The sequence below is a fragment of the Chiloscyllium punctatum genome, chromosome 4, assembly GCF_047496795.1.
Source record: "Chiloscyllium punctatum isolate Juve2018m chromosome 4, sChiPun1.3, whole genome shotgun sequence".
Lineage (NCBI taxonomy): Eukaryota > Metazoa > Chordata > Chondrichthyes > Orectolobiformes > Hemiscylliidae > Chiloscyllium > Chiloscyllium punctatum.
The window spans coordinates 102201360-102219125 of NC_092742.1; the positions used below are offsets into that span (position 1 = coordinate 102201360).

The window sequence follows — 17766 nt, forward strand, 5'->3', positions numbered from 1 at the left end:
GTTGCAACTATGTAGGACTTGGTTAGGGCATAGCTGGAGTATTGTGTGCAGTTCTCCTGTTCACACCAGAGAAAGGATGTGATTTCACTGGAGGGATGCAGAGGCGGTTTACAAAGATGTTATCTGCGATAGGACAGTTCAGCTATGAGAAGCTGGATTAACGTGATTTGGTGACGCCGGTGTTGGACTAGGGTGTACAAAGTTAAAAATCACACAACACCAGGTTATAGTCCAACAGGTTTATTTGGAAACACTATTTTTCAGAGCACTGCTGCTTCACCTGATAAAGGAGCCGTGCTCCGAAAGCTAGTGCTTCCAAATAAACCTGTTGGACTATAACCTGGTGTTGTGTGATTTTTAACTTTGGATTAACATGTCTTTTTTAGAGCAGAAAAGGTTGAGGAGTGACTGGATGAAGGTGTGTAAGATTGTGAAGGGCATGGACAGAGTGAGTACAAAGCAGCTGCTTCTCTGAGGTGAAGGATCAAAAGCAAAGTTGCACGATTTTACATTGGAAGGCAGATTTAGAGGGTATTTGAGGAAAACTTCCTTTTCACTCAGAGGATGGTGGGGTCTGGAATGTTTGACCTGAGAGGATTGTTGAGGCAGGTAACCTCACAAACTTTAAAAGCCACTTGGATGAGCATTTGATAACATTAAAGGCTATGGCCCTGGTGTTGGAAAGTGGGGCTGGTGTAGCTTTGGCAATACAGACATGATGAGCTGAAGGGTGGCAGATGGAGTTTAATTTTAATAAATGTGAGGTGCTGCATTTTAGAAAAGCAAAACAGGTCTGCACTTAGAAACTTAATGTTAAGGTGATGGGGAGTGTTGCTGAACAAAGAGACCTTGTAGTGCAAGTTCATAGCTCCTTGAAAGTGGAGTTGCAGGGAGATAGGATAATAAAGAAGGCATTTGGTATTGCCTTTGTTGGTCAGCATATTGAGTTTAGAAGTTGGGAGGTCATGTGGCTGTACAGGACGTTGGTAAGGCCACTTTTGAAATGTTGCATGCAATTTGTGTCTTCTTGCAATAGGAAGGGTGTTGTGAAACTTGGAAGGGTTCAGAAAAATTTACAAGTATGTTCTCAGGGTTGCAGGGTTTGAGATATCAGAAGAGGCTGAATAGGCTTGGGCTGTTTTCCCTGGCTGAGGGTGAGGGATGACCTTTATAGAGGTTTGTAAATCCATGAGGGTATGGATAGTGTGAATAGGCAAAGTCTTTTCTCCACTGCGGCAAGTCCAAAATTAGAGTACATGGGTTTAAAGTGAGAGGGCAAAGATTTAAAAGGAACCAAAACGGCAACTTCTCACACAGAGGGTCATGTGTGTATGGAATGAGCTACCAAAGGAAGTTGTGGAGGCTGGCACAATTACAACATTTAAAAGGCATCTGAATGGGTATAAGATTAGGAAGAGTTCAGAGGAGTATGGGTTAAATGCTGCCAAATGGGACTAGATTTATTGAGGATATCTAAATGGACGAATTGAAGCGAAGTGCCTGTTTCTGTGCTGTACAGTTCTAATACTCTGTATGATTTTTGAATGCAAAAGACCATCTTAACTTCAGTAGACTTGTTGAATTCTGAGAGGTGACTGAAGTTATGACCAAAGTGATAGGCTTTAAGTATTTTTATTGAAGGTGAGAAGGGGGTTAGGGCTGAGGAGAGAATTGTAGAGGATGGGCAAGTTTAGTTTCACTGTGTAACAAAGCTTTTGCTTCTAAATTGATGTGCATCTTGATTTTCTGTTGATTCCTTTTCTGAATTATTACAGAACCTACCTTTTCAGAGAGGTTCTGCTGATGCCAACCAAAGAGTGGTTCATTGGCATTAGTCACCCATGTTCTTAACTAGTTAGGAGTTGATAGAAATTTTGGAATTTGAATTTTATTATGATCAGTTTTGGAGAAAAGTCCAGGATCATGAAGGTAATCATTCCCAAACTCAACAGTGGATGGGATCTATAAGCAGCTGCATGTATCTCGTGGCCTGAAATAATCACCTCTCCGAAAGGTTGACATTAAAATCAGGTTGCATCTTTAAAAAATGTTCTGCTGAATATAAATTTATCCCCAACTTAGGCTGACGTTCCCTATTTCGGCACATCACGTAGCTCATGAGTGATTGTTTGTGAACTCTCTCATGTCAATGTGCAGAGATATGAATGAAAATCTTTTTGAAGTTGAAAGCATTACTAACTTTTTTTTCGAAAGCTCTTAAACATTGGTGCAATTGAATAACATTTGGTCAGTGTTGTAGCTGGTTTAAAAAAATAAATTTTGCATCTTGCGTTAAGTTTCATCAGTAATAATCAAGATTGATATTAAAATATATTGTCAAGTATGAGCACAAAATCAAATCTTATTTGCTGTTCATAACTTGCCATTCTTAGTTACGATTTGAGGTTTAGGGCTTTGCCATTTTATTTATGCATTTATTTTCCATCTTTGTGAACAGTGCTTAGTGAATTCACCTCTGCAAGTTTGATTACAAGGCTTGCGTGCAAAGTATTAAAATCTTGTACATCAAAATTAGTGTCCTGTATTACAACCAGGTGGGCAACACGGTGGCTGCGTCTCAGCGTCAGGGACCGGGTTTGATTCCTGCCTCGAGTGACTGTCTGTGTGGAATTTCCACATTCTCCCTGTGTCTGCGTGGGTTTCCTCACCAATCCAAAGTTGTGCAGGTTGGGTGAATTGACCATGCTAAATTGCCCATAGCGTTAGGTGCATTAGTCAGGGGTAAATATAGGGTAAGGGAATGGGTCTGGGTGGGTTACTTTTCCGAGGGTTGGTGTGGACTTGTTGGGCCAAATGGCCTGTTTCCATACTATAGGGAATGTAATGTAAATCTAAAAGCATATGTTCAATTAATGAAATGAAAGCAATGTTTCAATCTCTGATGAACTGTGCAATGGTATATACACCATGAAGCCTGAGTGTGAGGTAAGCTGATCCCATGAATTTTGACAATGACATCATGCTTTTTTTCTAACCCACAGGTCAGTAATATTTTGTTATGAACATGCTGACAATAACCATTGCTTAGTAGAAAGTTCATCTGCTTATAATTAATAAATAATGACAGACTAACTGATACGATTTTGTTTTCTCCTTGAGTTAATTTTTAAGGTTTAATACATCCATCAGACTTTTAACATTGTAGGTTAAGTAAGTTTATCATTCACAATGGGGATGAAGCTGGTGTCTGTTCTTTCGATGCACTTAATACATGTTCCAAGGCTTAGTGTGGTGTTTTTTCTTAGACTGTCATTCAAATGGCTGTTTTCAGGCCATTAAGCTAAATAAAAGGAATGTTTTTGCTGTTCAGGATTCACAATTCCAAAGGGTGAAACGGCCTTTTCGTTTTGTTGATGAGAATTGGCAGTGAGTGTTAGGCAAGAAATTTTTCAACTATACAGACTATTAAAGCTAGATATTTTCTGGAAGCTTGACAGGATTTTTTTCCCTCCCCATGGGAAATGCTGAAGCCATTTGTGGCAGGGTGACAAAGTTCTGATTGAGACTAGTTACTCCAGCAGAGAATGAGAATTGAATTTCAAGCTACACCTGAATATCCTGGAATCCAGCAATGACTCTTAGTTTTATGTACAGCAAAGAAGCCATTGTTTTTAACACCACTCCCTGTTCCCTTGACTGTTCTTCTTAACATGATTTGGAGATGCTGGTGTTGGATTTGGGTGTACAAAGTTAAAAATCACACAAAACCAGGTTATAGTCCAACAGGTTTAATTGGAAGCACACTAGCTTTCGGAGCAATGTGATGAAGGACTATAACCTGGTGTTGTGATTTTCATCTTAACATTACATTTTTAAAAAAATTCATGGGATGAGATCATCACTGGCTAGGCTAACATTTATTGCTCATTCCTAATTGCCAGAGGGCTGTTAAGAGTCAATCATTTGCTGTAGCTCTGGAGTCACGTGTAGGCCAGATGAGCTCAGGAACTATTTGATATTAAGATTGAGGCTGTGTGATCAGCTGCTTCAGTCACTTTGCTCCTTTTCCCTTATACTACCAGATTCTCCCTTGGCTTCGTCTTGAGCTCTCATTTATTTCCAGTTCACTTTTATTTTTTCATATCCCAACTCTGAATTTCAAGTCCTTAAACCTCACATTCTACTTCCTTAGCATGATTCCTACTAAACTGCTAACCACAAGCTTCTCCCGGCATTCGTGTTCATTCATGTTCATTCGTGTTCATTCATGTTCATTCGTGTTCATTCGTGTTCATTCGTGTTCATTCGTGTTCATTCGTGTTCATTCGTGTTCACTGATCACATAAATGCTGCCCTTCAGTTGCATTGTCCTTTCCTTTAAAATTGCTGTTATCACCCTTCTCTTTAAAACAAAACTCCTTTGATTCAACCACCCTTGATAATTAACACCCTCTTTCTAAACTCACTTCCTTTTCCAAATTATTAAACATGTTTTTTGCCTCCCAATTCTGTACCTGTCTTTTCCTGATTCCACATTGCAATCTCCAGTCAGGTTTTTGCCCCTATTTAGTTACCAAAACTGATCTTGTGTAAGTCACAAATGTCAGCCTGTTTGTGACAAAAGTAAATTATCCATTTTTGTCTTTGTCAAAGGCTACATGTTGGCCACAATTTCACAGTCATTGTTTGCTGGGGGGAGTGGGAAGACTTATATTTTTTTGCTGATTCATTTGTAGGATGTGATCAGTACTCATTTTAATTTGTGTTTTGGTGCATGGACATGAAGTTTGCATGGCATTGACTTCCAAAATCAGAAATCAATGGTCCTCATGCCGAACTTCAGAGGACCCTCTGAAGGTTCATTTAGCCACACAGTTTGGCTGAAAAGGTTGGATGTAGGTGTCATTAGTTATGTATTGTCCAGCCCTAACTTTCTTGAGACTTTAGACTGCTGCAGTCCATGCGGAATAGGGATAGCTATAATGCTATTAGGAAGAGAGTTCCAGCATTTTGATTCAGCAGCAGTGAAGGAACAGTGATGCAGTTCCAAGTCCGGATGGTATGTGCGTCTTGCAGGCGATAGTGTTTCCGTATGTTGTCTTCTTGGTGGTAACGGTTGTGGGGTTGGAAGATACCATTGAAGGGGCTGTTGTGAGTTGCTGCAGTATATCTTGTGAATGGGGCACTGTGTTGCCACTATGTTGGCAATGGGGCAAGTGAATATAGAAGATATGGTTTCAGTCGAGTAGGCAGTTGCCTTGGATGTCGTCAAGTTTTCTTGTTTGGTTGGAGCTGCATTTATCTAAACAAATGATGAATGTTCCATCATAGACCTGACTTATGCCATGCAAATGGGAAGTTTGGAAGTGAGTTACTTGCCATGAAATTTCTAACCTCTCAATTGCTGTTATAGCTCAATGATCCACATAGCTGGATCCAGTTCAGTTTCTTGGCTGTAGTAACCTCAGGATGTTGATACATTGTATGAGTATATGATACCAGCCACAGCCAATATCTGGTTGGGGAGTGTTATGGACCAGGCTAGATCCCCTCAAAATATTTTAAGAAGGTAGCCAAACCCTAACTTTTTTCTTATTTTAAAGGCAGATATGAAGTGGATATTCCAAGTGCGTTGCACTGGTCAAACCACTCAGCTTTAAGCAAAACAGAATCTATTTAAACACTACAGATAAAATAGGAACAAAAGAATACGGAATTTATAATAACTCATAGAACATAGAACGTTACAGAGCAGAACATGCCCTTCGGCCCTCGATGATGTGCCAACCTGTGGTACCAATCTGTCCTATACGATTCCATTTTCATCCATATGTTTATCCAGTGACCATTTAAATGCCCTTTAAAGTTGGCGTGTCTACTACTGGTGCAAGCAATGTGTTTCACATCCCTACTTCTCTCCAAGTAAAGAACTTAACTATCGGAAAACCTAACTGACCCAATATAGCAACTTAACTAAGGTACAGCATGCAGAGAGTCTGTGAGGATGGATAAACAGGGCAAAGCTGCAATCAGTGTGATGGGTTGAAGTGTGTCTATGTTAATGCAAGAAGTATCAGGAATAAGGATGATGAACTTAGAGCATAGATCAGTACTTGGAGCTGCGATGTTGTGGCCATTATGGAGACTTGGATATCCCTGGGGCAGGAATGGTTGTTGGATGTTCTAGGGTTTAGATGTTTCAAAAGAAGAGAGGGAAGGGTAAAAGAGATGGGGGAATGGTATTGCTAATCAGGGATAGTATCACAGCTGCAGAAAGGGAGGTTGTCAAGGCGGGTTTGTCTACTGAGTTAGTAAGGGTGGAAGTCAGAAACAGGAAAGGTGCAGCCACTTTATTGGGAGTTTTCTATAGAACCCCCAATAGCAACAGAAACCTGGAGGACCAAATTGAGAGGAAAGGTGCAGAAGTAACAGGGTTGTTGTCATGGGTGACTTTAACTTTCCTAATATTGGTTGGAAACTCCTAAGTTCAAATAGTTTGGATGGAACAATTTTTGGATGTCCAGGAAGGATTCCGACTGGAGGGGAGGCAGTATTGGATATGGTGCTTGGCAACAAACCAGGCCAGGTGTCAGATCTCTTGGTGGGAGAGCATTTCAGCAATAGTGACCACAACGCCCTGATCTTTACTATAGTCATGGAGAGGGATTGGAACAGCTGGTATAGGAAAGTATTTAATTGTGGGAAGGTGATTTACAATGCTATTAGGCAGGAACTAGGGTGCCTGTTCTCAGGAAAATGTACGACAAAAATGTGGAGGTTGTTTCGGGAGCACTTGCTGATAGCGCTGGATAGGTTTGTCCCACTGAGGCAAGGAAGGGATGGTGGGGTGAAGGAACCTTGGGTGACAAGCGATGTGGAACATCTAGTCAAGAGGAGAAGGAAGCTGACTTGAGTTTTAGGAGGCAAGGATCAGACAGGGCTCTAGAGGGTTACAAGGCAGCCAGGAAGGAACTGAAGAATAGACTTAGGAGAGCTAGATGGGGGCATGAAAATGCTTTAGTGGGTAGGATTAAGGAAAACCCTAAGGCATTCTACACTTGGAGGAATAAGAGGATGACAGAGTGAGGGTAGGGCTGATCAGGGACAGTGGAGGGAACGTGTGCCTGGATTCAGAAGGTGTAGGGGCGGTCCTTAATGTATACTTTGCTGCAATATTCACTACTGAGAGGGACCTTGACATTTGTGAGGACAGCGTGAAATAGGCTGAAATGCTGGAACATGTTGATGTTAAGAAGAAGGATGTGCTGGAATTTTTAAAAACATAAGATTAATCAAGTCCGCTGGACCAGATGGGATATAACCAAGGCTACTACAGTAAGCGAAGGAAGAGAGTGCTGCACCTTTGGTGATGATCTTTGCATCCTCACTAGCTACTGGAATAGTGCCAGATAATTGGAGAGTTGCAAATATTATTCCCTTGTTTAAGAAAGGGAATAAAGATAATCCCTAGAATTACAGATCAGTCAGGCTTACATCTGTGGTGGGCAAGTTATTGGAGAGGATTCAGAGAGACAGAATTTATGATTACTTGGAAAAAACATTGTTTGCTTAGAGATATTCAGTACAACTTTGAGAGGGGAAGTCATGCCTCACGAGCCTTATTGAATTATTTGAGATGTGACAAAAGACATTGAAGGTAGAGCAGTGGATGTGGTGTACATGGACTTCAGCAAGGCGTTTGATAAGGTTCCCCATGGTAAGCTTATTCAGAAGGTAAGGAGTTATGAGATACAGGGAAATGTGCCTGTCTAGACACAGAATTGGCTCACCCATAGATGACCAAGGGTGGTAATAGATGGAAAGTATTTTGCCTGGAGCTGGGTGATGAGTGATGTTCCACAGGGATCTGTTCTGGGACCTCTTTGTGATTTCTATTAATGGATTGGATGAGGAAACGGCAGGGTGTGCAAGTAGGTTTGCCAATAACACAAAGGTTGGTGGAGTGGTGAATAGTGGTGCGCTGTTGTAGGTTGCAAAGAGACATTGGCAGGATGCAGAACTGGGCTGATGAGTGGCAGATGGAGTTCAATCTGGATAAATATGAGGTGATTCATTTTAGAATGTTGACTTTGAATGCATAATACAGGGTTAAAGGCAGGATTCTTGCCAGTGTAGAGGAGCAGAGGAATCTTGGGGTCCATGATCCTGCAAAGTTGCCACCCAAGGTGATAGGGTTGTTAAGAAGGCGTATAGTGCGTTGGCTTTCATTAGCAGGGGGATTGAGTTTAAGAATCGTGAGGTTATGCTTCAGCTGTATAAAGGCATGGTTAGACCACACTTGGAATATTGTGTTCAGTTCTGGTCACCTCATTATAGAAGCTTTAGAGAAGATGCAGAGGAGATTTACCGGGATGCTGCCTGGACTGGAGGGCATGTCTTATGAAGAAAGGATGAGGGAGCTAGGCTTTTCTCATTGGAGTGAAGAAGCATGAGAGGCTACTTGACAGAGATGTACAAGATGATGAGGCATTGATAGAATGAATAGTCAGAGACTTTTTCCCAGGGCAGAAATGGTCATCACGAGGGGGCATCATTTTAAGCTGATTGAAGGACGGTTTAGGGGAGATGTCAAAGGTCGGTTCTTTACATAGTGTGTGGTGGGTGTGTAGAATGCACTGCCAGCGGTAGCAGAGTCTAGGAACCTTTAAGCGACCCTAGGATAGGCTCATGGATGATAGTAAAATGAAAAGTCTGTAAATTAGCTTGATCGTAGAATAGGATAAAAAGTCAGCGAAACGTCAAAGGCCAAAATGCCTGTATTGTCTACACTGTTCTATGTTCTCTTTTGTGTGAACTGTTCCAATTCAGTAACATCCCATAAACACACCCTTTGACATAAAGGTAAACTGAAACCCAGATTCTTACAGGCAGAAGGGAACAACATCTAAAGAGATTTCAAAGAGCAAATCAGTCAGGAATCATCTGACGTTTACAACTTTTCCTGGACTGCAGCATCTAGTGACTGCTACAGCGAAACCAAACAAGGAAAAAAACCCGAATTGGGACAACTGACCACTCCCTTGCCATTGTTAAACCAGGCACTTTCTAGACCCCTCAGCATCTCTGCATTTATGACATCCCGTTTAAAAAAAAATCCCAAGACTAAAATAACCTTGTTAAAGTGACAGCATTGTCACAGTTGTGTTTGTCCTTTTTTATTTGATTCATTTGGGGAATTGACCGAATTGCAGTTGAGAAGATAATGGTGAGTCGCTTTCTTAAGTCTTTGTGGTCTATATTTGGTGTCAGAATGCTGTCTCATGTTGGAGGTTACCCCACGACCGTGAACGAATAGGGATATATTTCCAAGTCAGGATGATTAGTGGCTTGGAGGGAAACTTGCTGATGGTTGTGTTCCCATGTATCTATTGCATTAGATTTTGGGATTTGTGACCGTAGTTACTTAATTATTGATCATTTGCAGGGTACTTTCAGATCTTTTATTAAGTTTGTTAGAAGTAGCAACACTTTGGATTAATTAATTAGATTTTTAAAAAGTATACAACCCATGACAATTCAGCATGGTTCGCTGATACCTGAGGACAAACAGGCATTTGGCTCATTACAACTGTTGAGTCAGCGTTCTGCTCTCCAGCTGAAGTGTTGGGGAATCTTCCCTGAGACTTCCCTCATTTTCTTCCAGTCCATCTAACATCTGAAGAAGGCAATTCCCTGATGAGCAACTGCTCTCTGATTCTGAGAACTTGTTGGCTTTAATGTTCAATGTACTATATATTTCAGAGTTGGTACTTGAGGTTGTGTCAAACACTAACTGGAATCCTTTCAGCCAAACACTATGGACAACTGTTCATGATGTCAGAATGATTATTGTTTCCTTGGCCACCTTTATCTGAAGATTAGTTGTAATTTTTCCAAGACCAATACTTCCTGCTTTTCCAAACACGGCATTGACAATAGATTATTTTTAGTACAGATAAATCATCAGTTAAATGGAACATCATGATTCTGTGATTCTGGCAATTCTTGTGACCTTTCTGGTACTGTCTTAGTTTTCCAAATTTCTCGTAAAAGAAAACAAACAAATGCGCTAAGAGCCATTAAATGAGACCTCATCCTATACAAGAACATACAGTTTTAAAGGAACCCCAGCTTTGAACAGCTGCCAATGTCCTCCTTGATAGTTGTAGCTGTTGGTTTGAATAGTGCAATGCATTTTGTTAATGGCACATACTGCTGCTACTGAGCATTGGTGCTGGAGGATGTCTATGTTTTTGGATGTTGTGCCAGTCAAGTGGGTTGTTTTCTCCTGGATGGAGTCAAGCTTCTTGAGTGTTGTTGGAGCTGTGCTCATGCAGGCAGGTGGGGAGTATTCCATCACACTCTTCACTTGTGCCTTGCTGGTCAGGGACACACTGGGGAGAAAAGCACGTTTTCTACTGCCGGACTGATGAAGGGTCCTGCTCGAAACATCTATTCTCCTGCTCCTCGAATGCTGCCTGAACTGCTGTGCCTACTCTAACGACAGACCTTATCGACTCTGACTTTCCAGCATCTGCAATCCTCACCATCTCCCAGTACAGTTTCCGGTCAATGATTGCACCCAGGAACAAGTTAATAAGGGGGACTCCATGAAAAAGCCATTGAATGTCAAGAGACAAAAGTTAAATTCTGTCTGATGGGAGATGGTCATTCTTTGGCACTTGTGTAGCATGCATGTTATTGCCACTTGTCAGCCCAAGCCTGGATATGCTACATCTTGCCATGGACTTGTATTTAGGAAGTCATCAGTGATGCTGAATGTTATGTAATCATGAGCAAACATACCCACTTCTGACCTTAGAATTGTGGGAATTTCATAGATGAAGCAGCGAAAGCTAAAGACCTCGGACACTGTGCTGAGGAACTCCTGAAGAGATGTCCTCCAACAACTACAGCCATCGTCCTTATACCAGGTATGACTCCAACCAGCGGAGTGTTTTCTCTTTGATTCCCATTTATTTTACTTCTACGAGGGCTCTGTGATGCCACATCCAATCAAATGCTGCTCTGGTGTCAAGGGTGCACACTGTCACCTCACCTCTGGAATTGATGTTTGGACCACTGTAAATTAAGTTACGAACTGAGTGGATCTGTGGAATCTAAATCAAGAGTCAAAGAACAGATTAATAAGACTGCAAGCAGAAGTAAGCCATTTGTCCCATTGCATCAGGTCTGCTACTTAATGAAATCATAGCTGATCTGAGAATCCTCAACAGTTTCCTGCCTTATCCCTTAGCGATTAAAAAGATCCAGTCACAAATTTCACAGATTTATTATCTTTTAGAGAAAAAAAATCCACCTTATGTGTCTTAAATGGGTGACTCCTTACTCTGAGATTATGCCTTTTGGTCTGAGATAAGGGGAACAAAATTGTTCACTGTTCCAAATGTAATCTGTCTAATGTCTTGCTAGTTACAGCAAGATTTCCCTACTTCTATAATCCATTCCCTTTGAAAAAAGGACAGCCTATTACCTGTTGTCAGCTAACATTTTGTGATTGAGGGAAACAAGGACCATGAATCTTTCTCAAACAAAAACAGAAATTGCTGGAAATGCTCAGCAGGTTTAACAGCATCTATAGAGAGAAAGCAGAGTCAAGGCCAAGTAACCCTCCTTCAGAACTTATTGTAGCTGGGAAAATTTGGTATTGATGTCAAAGACAGGGGATAGAGGGGAAACAGGGAGGGGATAGGTGAAGGTGGAGCCTGGAGAGATAGACAGACAGACGGAGAAGGTAAATTACAGATACTGTAAATCAGAAATGACAACAGCAATTGCTGGAAAAGCTCAGCAGCTGAGGCAGCATCTGTGGAGAGAAATCAGTTAACTGGGTTCTAATGAAGGGTCACCCGACCCGAACGTTAACTCTGATTTCTGTCCACAGATGCTGCCAGACCTTCTGAGCTTTTCCAGCAATTTATCTTTTTGATTGTGAGAGAGAAGGTAAGCTAGGCATACAAAGGAATGGTCAGTCGTAAGCCAGAAAATGTGAAAAGCTGGTAATGGGTTGGGGGGGAGGAGGAAGAGGAAGAGGAGGAATGTATAGGGCAAATGGGTTAGATGTTTTGAAAGCAGCCCAAGAAATACGAGGGTTCGGAGCGTAGGTGTGGGTAAGGGACAAGGAGCTGTCTGTCTTCTATTAGTTAGCTAATCTACTATCCGCACTAATATACGATCCCAATACTTTATGTACCTTACAGCCACTGTTTCCCCTTTTATCAATTCTGCTTGTTATCACCTCAAAACATTCTTTGTCAGGTATATTTTGCTGTTCATAAATCCATGTTGACTCTGCTTGCCTTTAATGTTTTTCTAAATGGTCTGCAATTGCATTCTTTATAATAAACTGTTAGTAAGTAACTGCCATTTGATTGTGTTACAAAGTCAAAAGAATGTATGGTCACTTTTAAGACAGAAAGTGCTTTTCTGAGTTTAAGGTCGAGCAAACGTTGCCAGTGTACAGAAGAGCTAAGAGACAGGCTGTTCCAAAATAGATACATGTAACAGTTGGCTGTTAAATGGAAACCTGAGGTCTTGGTTGCTTTTTTGACGACAACTCGGATATAACCAATTGTTTTAAAACAAACACTCAGCCTTTCAAAGCCAGTGGAATTTAAAATCTGATGATGTTGACAGTCTGAAACCAATCAAGCCATTTTTTACCCAGATAACAGTTTAAATTCAGCTAATTAATTTAAAAAGGCATTTGGAGACTAAGGAACAATTAAATTAAACAGTGGAGGGACTTGTGCCTGGAGTCCAGAGGAGGTAGGGGAGGTCCTTAGTGAATACTTTGCTTCAGTATTCACTAGAGGGACATTGTCATTTGTGAGGGCAGCGTGAAACAGACTCATAGGCTTGAGGGACATTGTCATTTGTGAGGGCAGCGTGAAACAGACTCATAGGCTTGAACAGGTTAATGTTAGGAAGGAAGATGTGATGAAAAGTTTAGAAAAATAAGGATACTTACGTCCTTTGGGCCAGATGAGATAGACCCAAAGTTACTAAAGGAATGGTGATGATCTTTGCATTTTCACTGTACACTGGAGTAGTGCCAGATGATTGGAGGGTGGCACATGTTATTCCCTTATTCAAGAAAGGGAATAGAGAAAATCTTGGGAATGACAGACCTGTCAGTCTTATGTCTTATGTTGGGAAAATTATTGGAGAGGGTTCTGAGAGACAGGATTAATGATTACTTGGAAAACCATAGTTTGATTAGAGATAGCATGGTTTTGAAAGAGGCAGGTCATGCCTCATAAGTATTATTGAATTCTTTTGAGGATGTGACAAAACACATTGATGAAGGTACAGCGTGAAGGTACCCTCATCTTCATCATAGGCTCATTCACCCACCATGATGAACTACAGAATTGGCTAGATCATAGAAGACAGAGGGTGGTGGTAGATGGAAAGTATTTTGCCTGGAGCTGGGTGCCAAGTGGTGTTTCACAGGGATCTGTTCTGGGACCTCTGCTCTTTTTGATTTTTATAAATAACTTGGACGACGAATGGAAGGATAGGTTAGTAAGTTTGCCGATGACCTGAAAGTTGGTGGAATTGTGGATAGTGTGGAGGGCTGTTATAGGTTGCAATGGCATATTGACAGGATGCAGAACTGGGCTGATAAGTGGCAGATGGAATTCAACCTGGATAAGACCTTCATTTTGGAAAGTCGAATTTCAATGCAGAATACAGGGTTAAAGGCAAGATTTCTGGCAGTCTGGTAGAATACCCTTGAGTTTAGAAGACTGAGAGGGGATCTGATTGAGACATATAAGATTATGAAAGTCTGACAGCAGGAAACATGTTTCCGCTGATGGGTGAGTGCCGAACCAGAGGACACAGCTTAAAAATACGGGGTAGACCATTTAGGACAGAGATGAGGAGAAACTTCTTTAAACAGAGAGTGGTGGCTGTGTGGAATGTTCTGCCCCAGAGGGCAGTGGAGGCCCAGTATCTGGATTCATTTAAGAAAGAGTTGGATAGAGCTCTCAAGGATAGTGGAATCAAGGGTTATGGAGATAAGGCAGGAAGAGGATACTGATTAGGAATGATCAGCCATGATCATATTGAATGGTGGTGCAAGCTAGAAGGGCTGAATGGCCTACTCCTGCACCTATTGTCTATTGTCTAACGAGGAACAGACCCTCAAAGTTGCCACCCGAGGTGATAGGGTTGTTAAGCAAGTGTATGGTGTTTTGGGTTTCATTAGCAGGAAGATTAAGAGCCGTGAGGTTATGCTGCAGCTCTATAGATCCCTGGTTAGACCACGCGGAATACTGTATTCAGTTCTGGTCGCCTCACTATAGGAAGGATGTGGAAGCTTTAGAGAGGGTGCGGAAGAAATTTACCAGGATGCTGCCTGGACTGAGAGCATGTCTTATGGAGAAAGCTTAAGGGAGCTCAAGTTTTTCTCATTTGAGCAAAGAAGCATGAGAGGTGACTCGATAGAGGTGTACAAGATGCTGAGAGGCATAGATAGAGTGAATAGTCAGAGACTTTTTCCCAGGGCAGAAATGGCTGTCACAAGGGGGCATCATTTTAAGGTGATTGGAGGACAGTTTAGGGAAGATGTCAGAGGTTGGTTTTTTTACACAGAGAGTGGTGGATGTGTAGAATGCACTGCCAGCAGTGGTGGTAGAGTCAGATTTATTAGGGACATTTAAGCGACCTTTGGGTAGGCACATGGGTGATAGTAAAATGAAGGGTATGTACGTTAATTTGATCTTAGAGTAAGAATAAAAGGTTGACACTAAATTAAGGGCCAAAAGAGCTATACTGTTCTATGTTCTAAATTCAAATCTGATGATGTTGACAACCTGAAACCAAGTTACAACAAATTGATGTGACCTCGGGGTTATGTAACAGAGGGGCAATTGGACAGAGAGGGGAGAGCCAACTGTCATCTGAAGAGAGAACAAATCTGCCATCTGAGAAAACTATACTGGGCTCTCTTTTAAAAAAAAAGGCAGTATCTCTCTATAAAGGTACATTGCACGTTTAGTAAATATTCTTGACACCAGAAAACAGCGAAGAAGTCATTTCGGACAGAGGAAGACAACACAAGAAGATACAGAAAGTTCAGGAGGCTCCATTCTCCAATGTTCAGGAGAACATTGAGAGATTAAATTTAAATTAAATGTTCTTCTTAATTGGGTTTATATAAGCGGGACCTGTTTTATTGAAACAGCGTACGAACAAAATTTAGTTCAATTCGGGAATAGGTAGTGAGGGATTGTTCAGTTTGTTCGGAATTCTGTTAATTCTGTTGGAGGTAGATAAATAAATAGTTACTAGTTAATTATAGAGTGAAATGAAAGGATTGTGTGGGTGAGAGAGAGGTTATACTCCTTGTCATACTGCTTTATCAGATTACAAGGTGAGGTGCTTCTCTCCAGGTGTTTCAGCTTTAATTATCAGAGGGATGTTCACCTCCACTTTGTAACATATAGGGCCGAGGTGAGGCCACATCTAGAACATTGTGTGCAGTTTTGGTCTCCTTTTCTGAGAAAGGATGCTCTTGCTCACAAGAAAGTGCAGTGAAGGTTTACCAGGCTCATACTGGGGATGGCAGGGCTAATGTATGAGGAGAGATTGACTAGGTTAGAATTGTTTTTGCTAGAGTTCAGATGAGTGAGGGGATATCTTAGAGCGATTTTTAAAATTCTAACAGGAATAGACAGGATAAATGGAGGGAGGATGTTCCCGATGCTGTGTAATTCCATCAGCTGTCACAGTCTAAGGTTGCAACATTTAAAAGGCATCTGTATGGGTATATGAATAGGAAGGGTTTGGAGGGATATGGGCCGGGTGCTGGCAGGTGGGACTAGATTGGGTTGGGATATCTGGTCGGCATGGACGGGTTGGACCGAAGGGTCTGTTTCCATGCTGTGCATCTCTATGACTCTCTGACTCTATTTGGGGTGAACCAGTTAAGATTGAGATGAGGGGATATTTTTTTCATCCAAAGAGTGGTGAGCCTGTGGAATTCATTGCCACAGGAAGTAGTTGATATCAAAACATTGAATGTATTCAAGAGGTGGCTAGATATAGCACTTGGGGCGAGTGGGATCAAAGGTTATGGGGAGAAAGCAGGATTAGGTTAGTGAGTTGGATGATCAGACATGATTGTGATGAATGGTGGAGCAGGCCCAAAGTGCTGAATGGCCTCCTCCTGCTCTCTTCTTTGTTTCTATGTTTCTAGCTTTTGCCCAGACTACCACTGTGCTGACTTGATCCCCAGGTGTCTCCAAGTCACCTTTCAGGAATGTGGGGGAAAAAAAGGCCTGCTCTCGTGTATCAGTGAAATGCTGTCTTTGATGAAAATATGTCTATGCATGACTAATTAGACTTTTGGTTTTGTTGGTGTCTAATAATACTATCAAGGGTGGTACACTTGACATCTCTCATCTGTTCCTGGCATATTTGCTTGAGCTCATTTTGATGTCCAAATGAACAAATGTATTATGCTGTTCATCTAAGTTCTGTCCTGTGTCTGGGAAGCTCAGTTAATTCTTCTATAGGTTATACCTTGATCAACAACTGTTGTCTCCTTCCAAACTTGGATGAGGGGATTGAAGGATGGGTCAGCAAGTTTGCAGACGACACAAAGGTTGGAGGTGTTACTGACAGTATAGAGGGCTGTTGTAGGCTGCAGCGGGACATTGACAGGATGCAGAGATGGGCTGAGAGGTGGCAAATGGAGTTCAACCTGGATAAATGCGAGGTGATGCATTTTGGAAGGCCGAATTTGAAAGCTGAGTACAGGATTAAGGATAGGATTCTTGGCAGTGTGGACGAACAGAGGGATCTTGGGGTGCAGGTACATAGATCCCTTAAAATGGCCACCCAAGTCGACAGGGTTGTTAAGAAAGCATATGGTGTTTTGGCTTTCATTAACAGGGATATCGAGTTTAAGAGTCATGAGATCTTGTTGCAGCTCTATAAAACTTTGGTTAGACCGCACTTGGAATACTGCGTCCATTTCTGGTCGCCCTATTATAAGAAAGATGTGGATGCTTTGGAGCGGGTTCAGAGGAGGTTTACCAGGATACTGCCTGGAATGGAGGGCTTATTTTATGAGGAGAGGTTGACTGAGCTCGGACTTTTTTCATTGGAGAAAAGGAGGAGAAGAGGGGACCTAATTGACGTATACAAGATAATGAGAGGCATAGATAGAGTCGATAGCCAGAGACTATTTCCCAGGGCAGAAATGACTAACACAAGGGGTCATAGTTTTAAGCTGGTTGGAGGAAAGTATAGAGGGGATGTCAGAGGTGGGTTCTTTACACAGAGTTGTGAGAGCATGGAATGCTTTGCCAGCAGCAGTTGTGGAGGCAGGGTCACTGGGGACATTTTAAGAGACTCCTGGACATGCATATGGTCACAGAAATTTGAGGATGCATACATGAGGATCAGTGGTCGGCACAACATCGTGGGCTGAAGGGCCTGTTCTGTGCTGTACTGTTCTATGTTCTAATCCTCCCACTTCTTCCAAACCAAAGGAGTAGCCATGGGCACCCGCATGGGCCCTGGCTATGCCTGTCTCTTCGTCGGATATGTGGAACAGCCCATCTTCCTCTGCTACATTGATGATTGTATTGGCGCTACCTCGTGCTCCCACGAGGAGGTTGAACAGTTCATCCACTTTACTAACACCTTCCACCCCGACCTCAAATTTACCTGGACTGTCTCAGACTCCTCCCTCCCCTTCCTAGACTTCTCCATTTCAATCTCGGGCGACTGACTCAACACAAACATTTACTACAAACCAACCGACTC

The 17766-nt window shown here is 41.9% G+C and overlaps 1 protein-coding gene across 2 annotated transcripts in view; it reads left to right on the plus strand.

Annotated features, from left to right (window-relative positions):
* Positions 1-17766, plus strand: part of LOC140476597 (zinc finger FYVE domain-containing protein 1-like) — a 93366-nt gene that overhangs the window by 40357 nt on the left and 35243 nt on the right. The window lies entirely within an intron of this gene.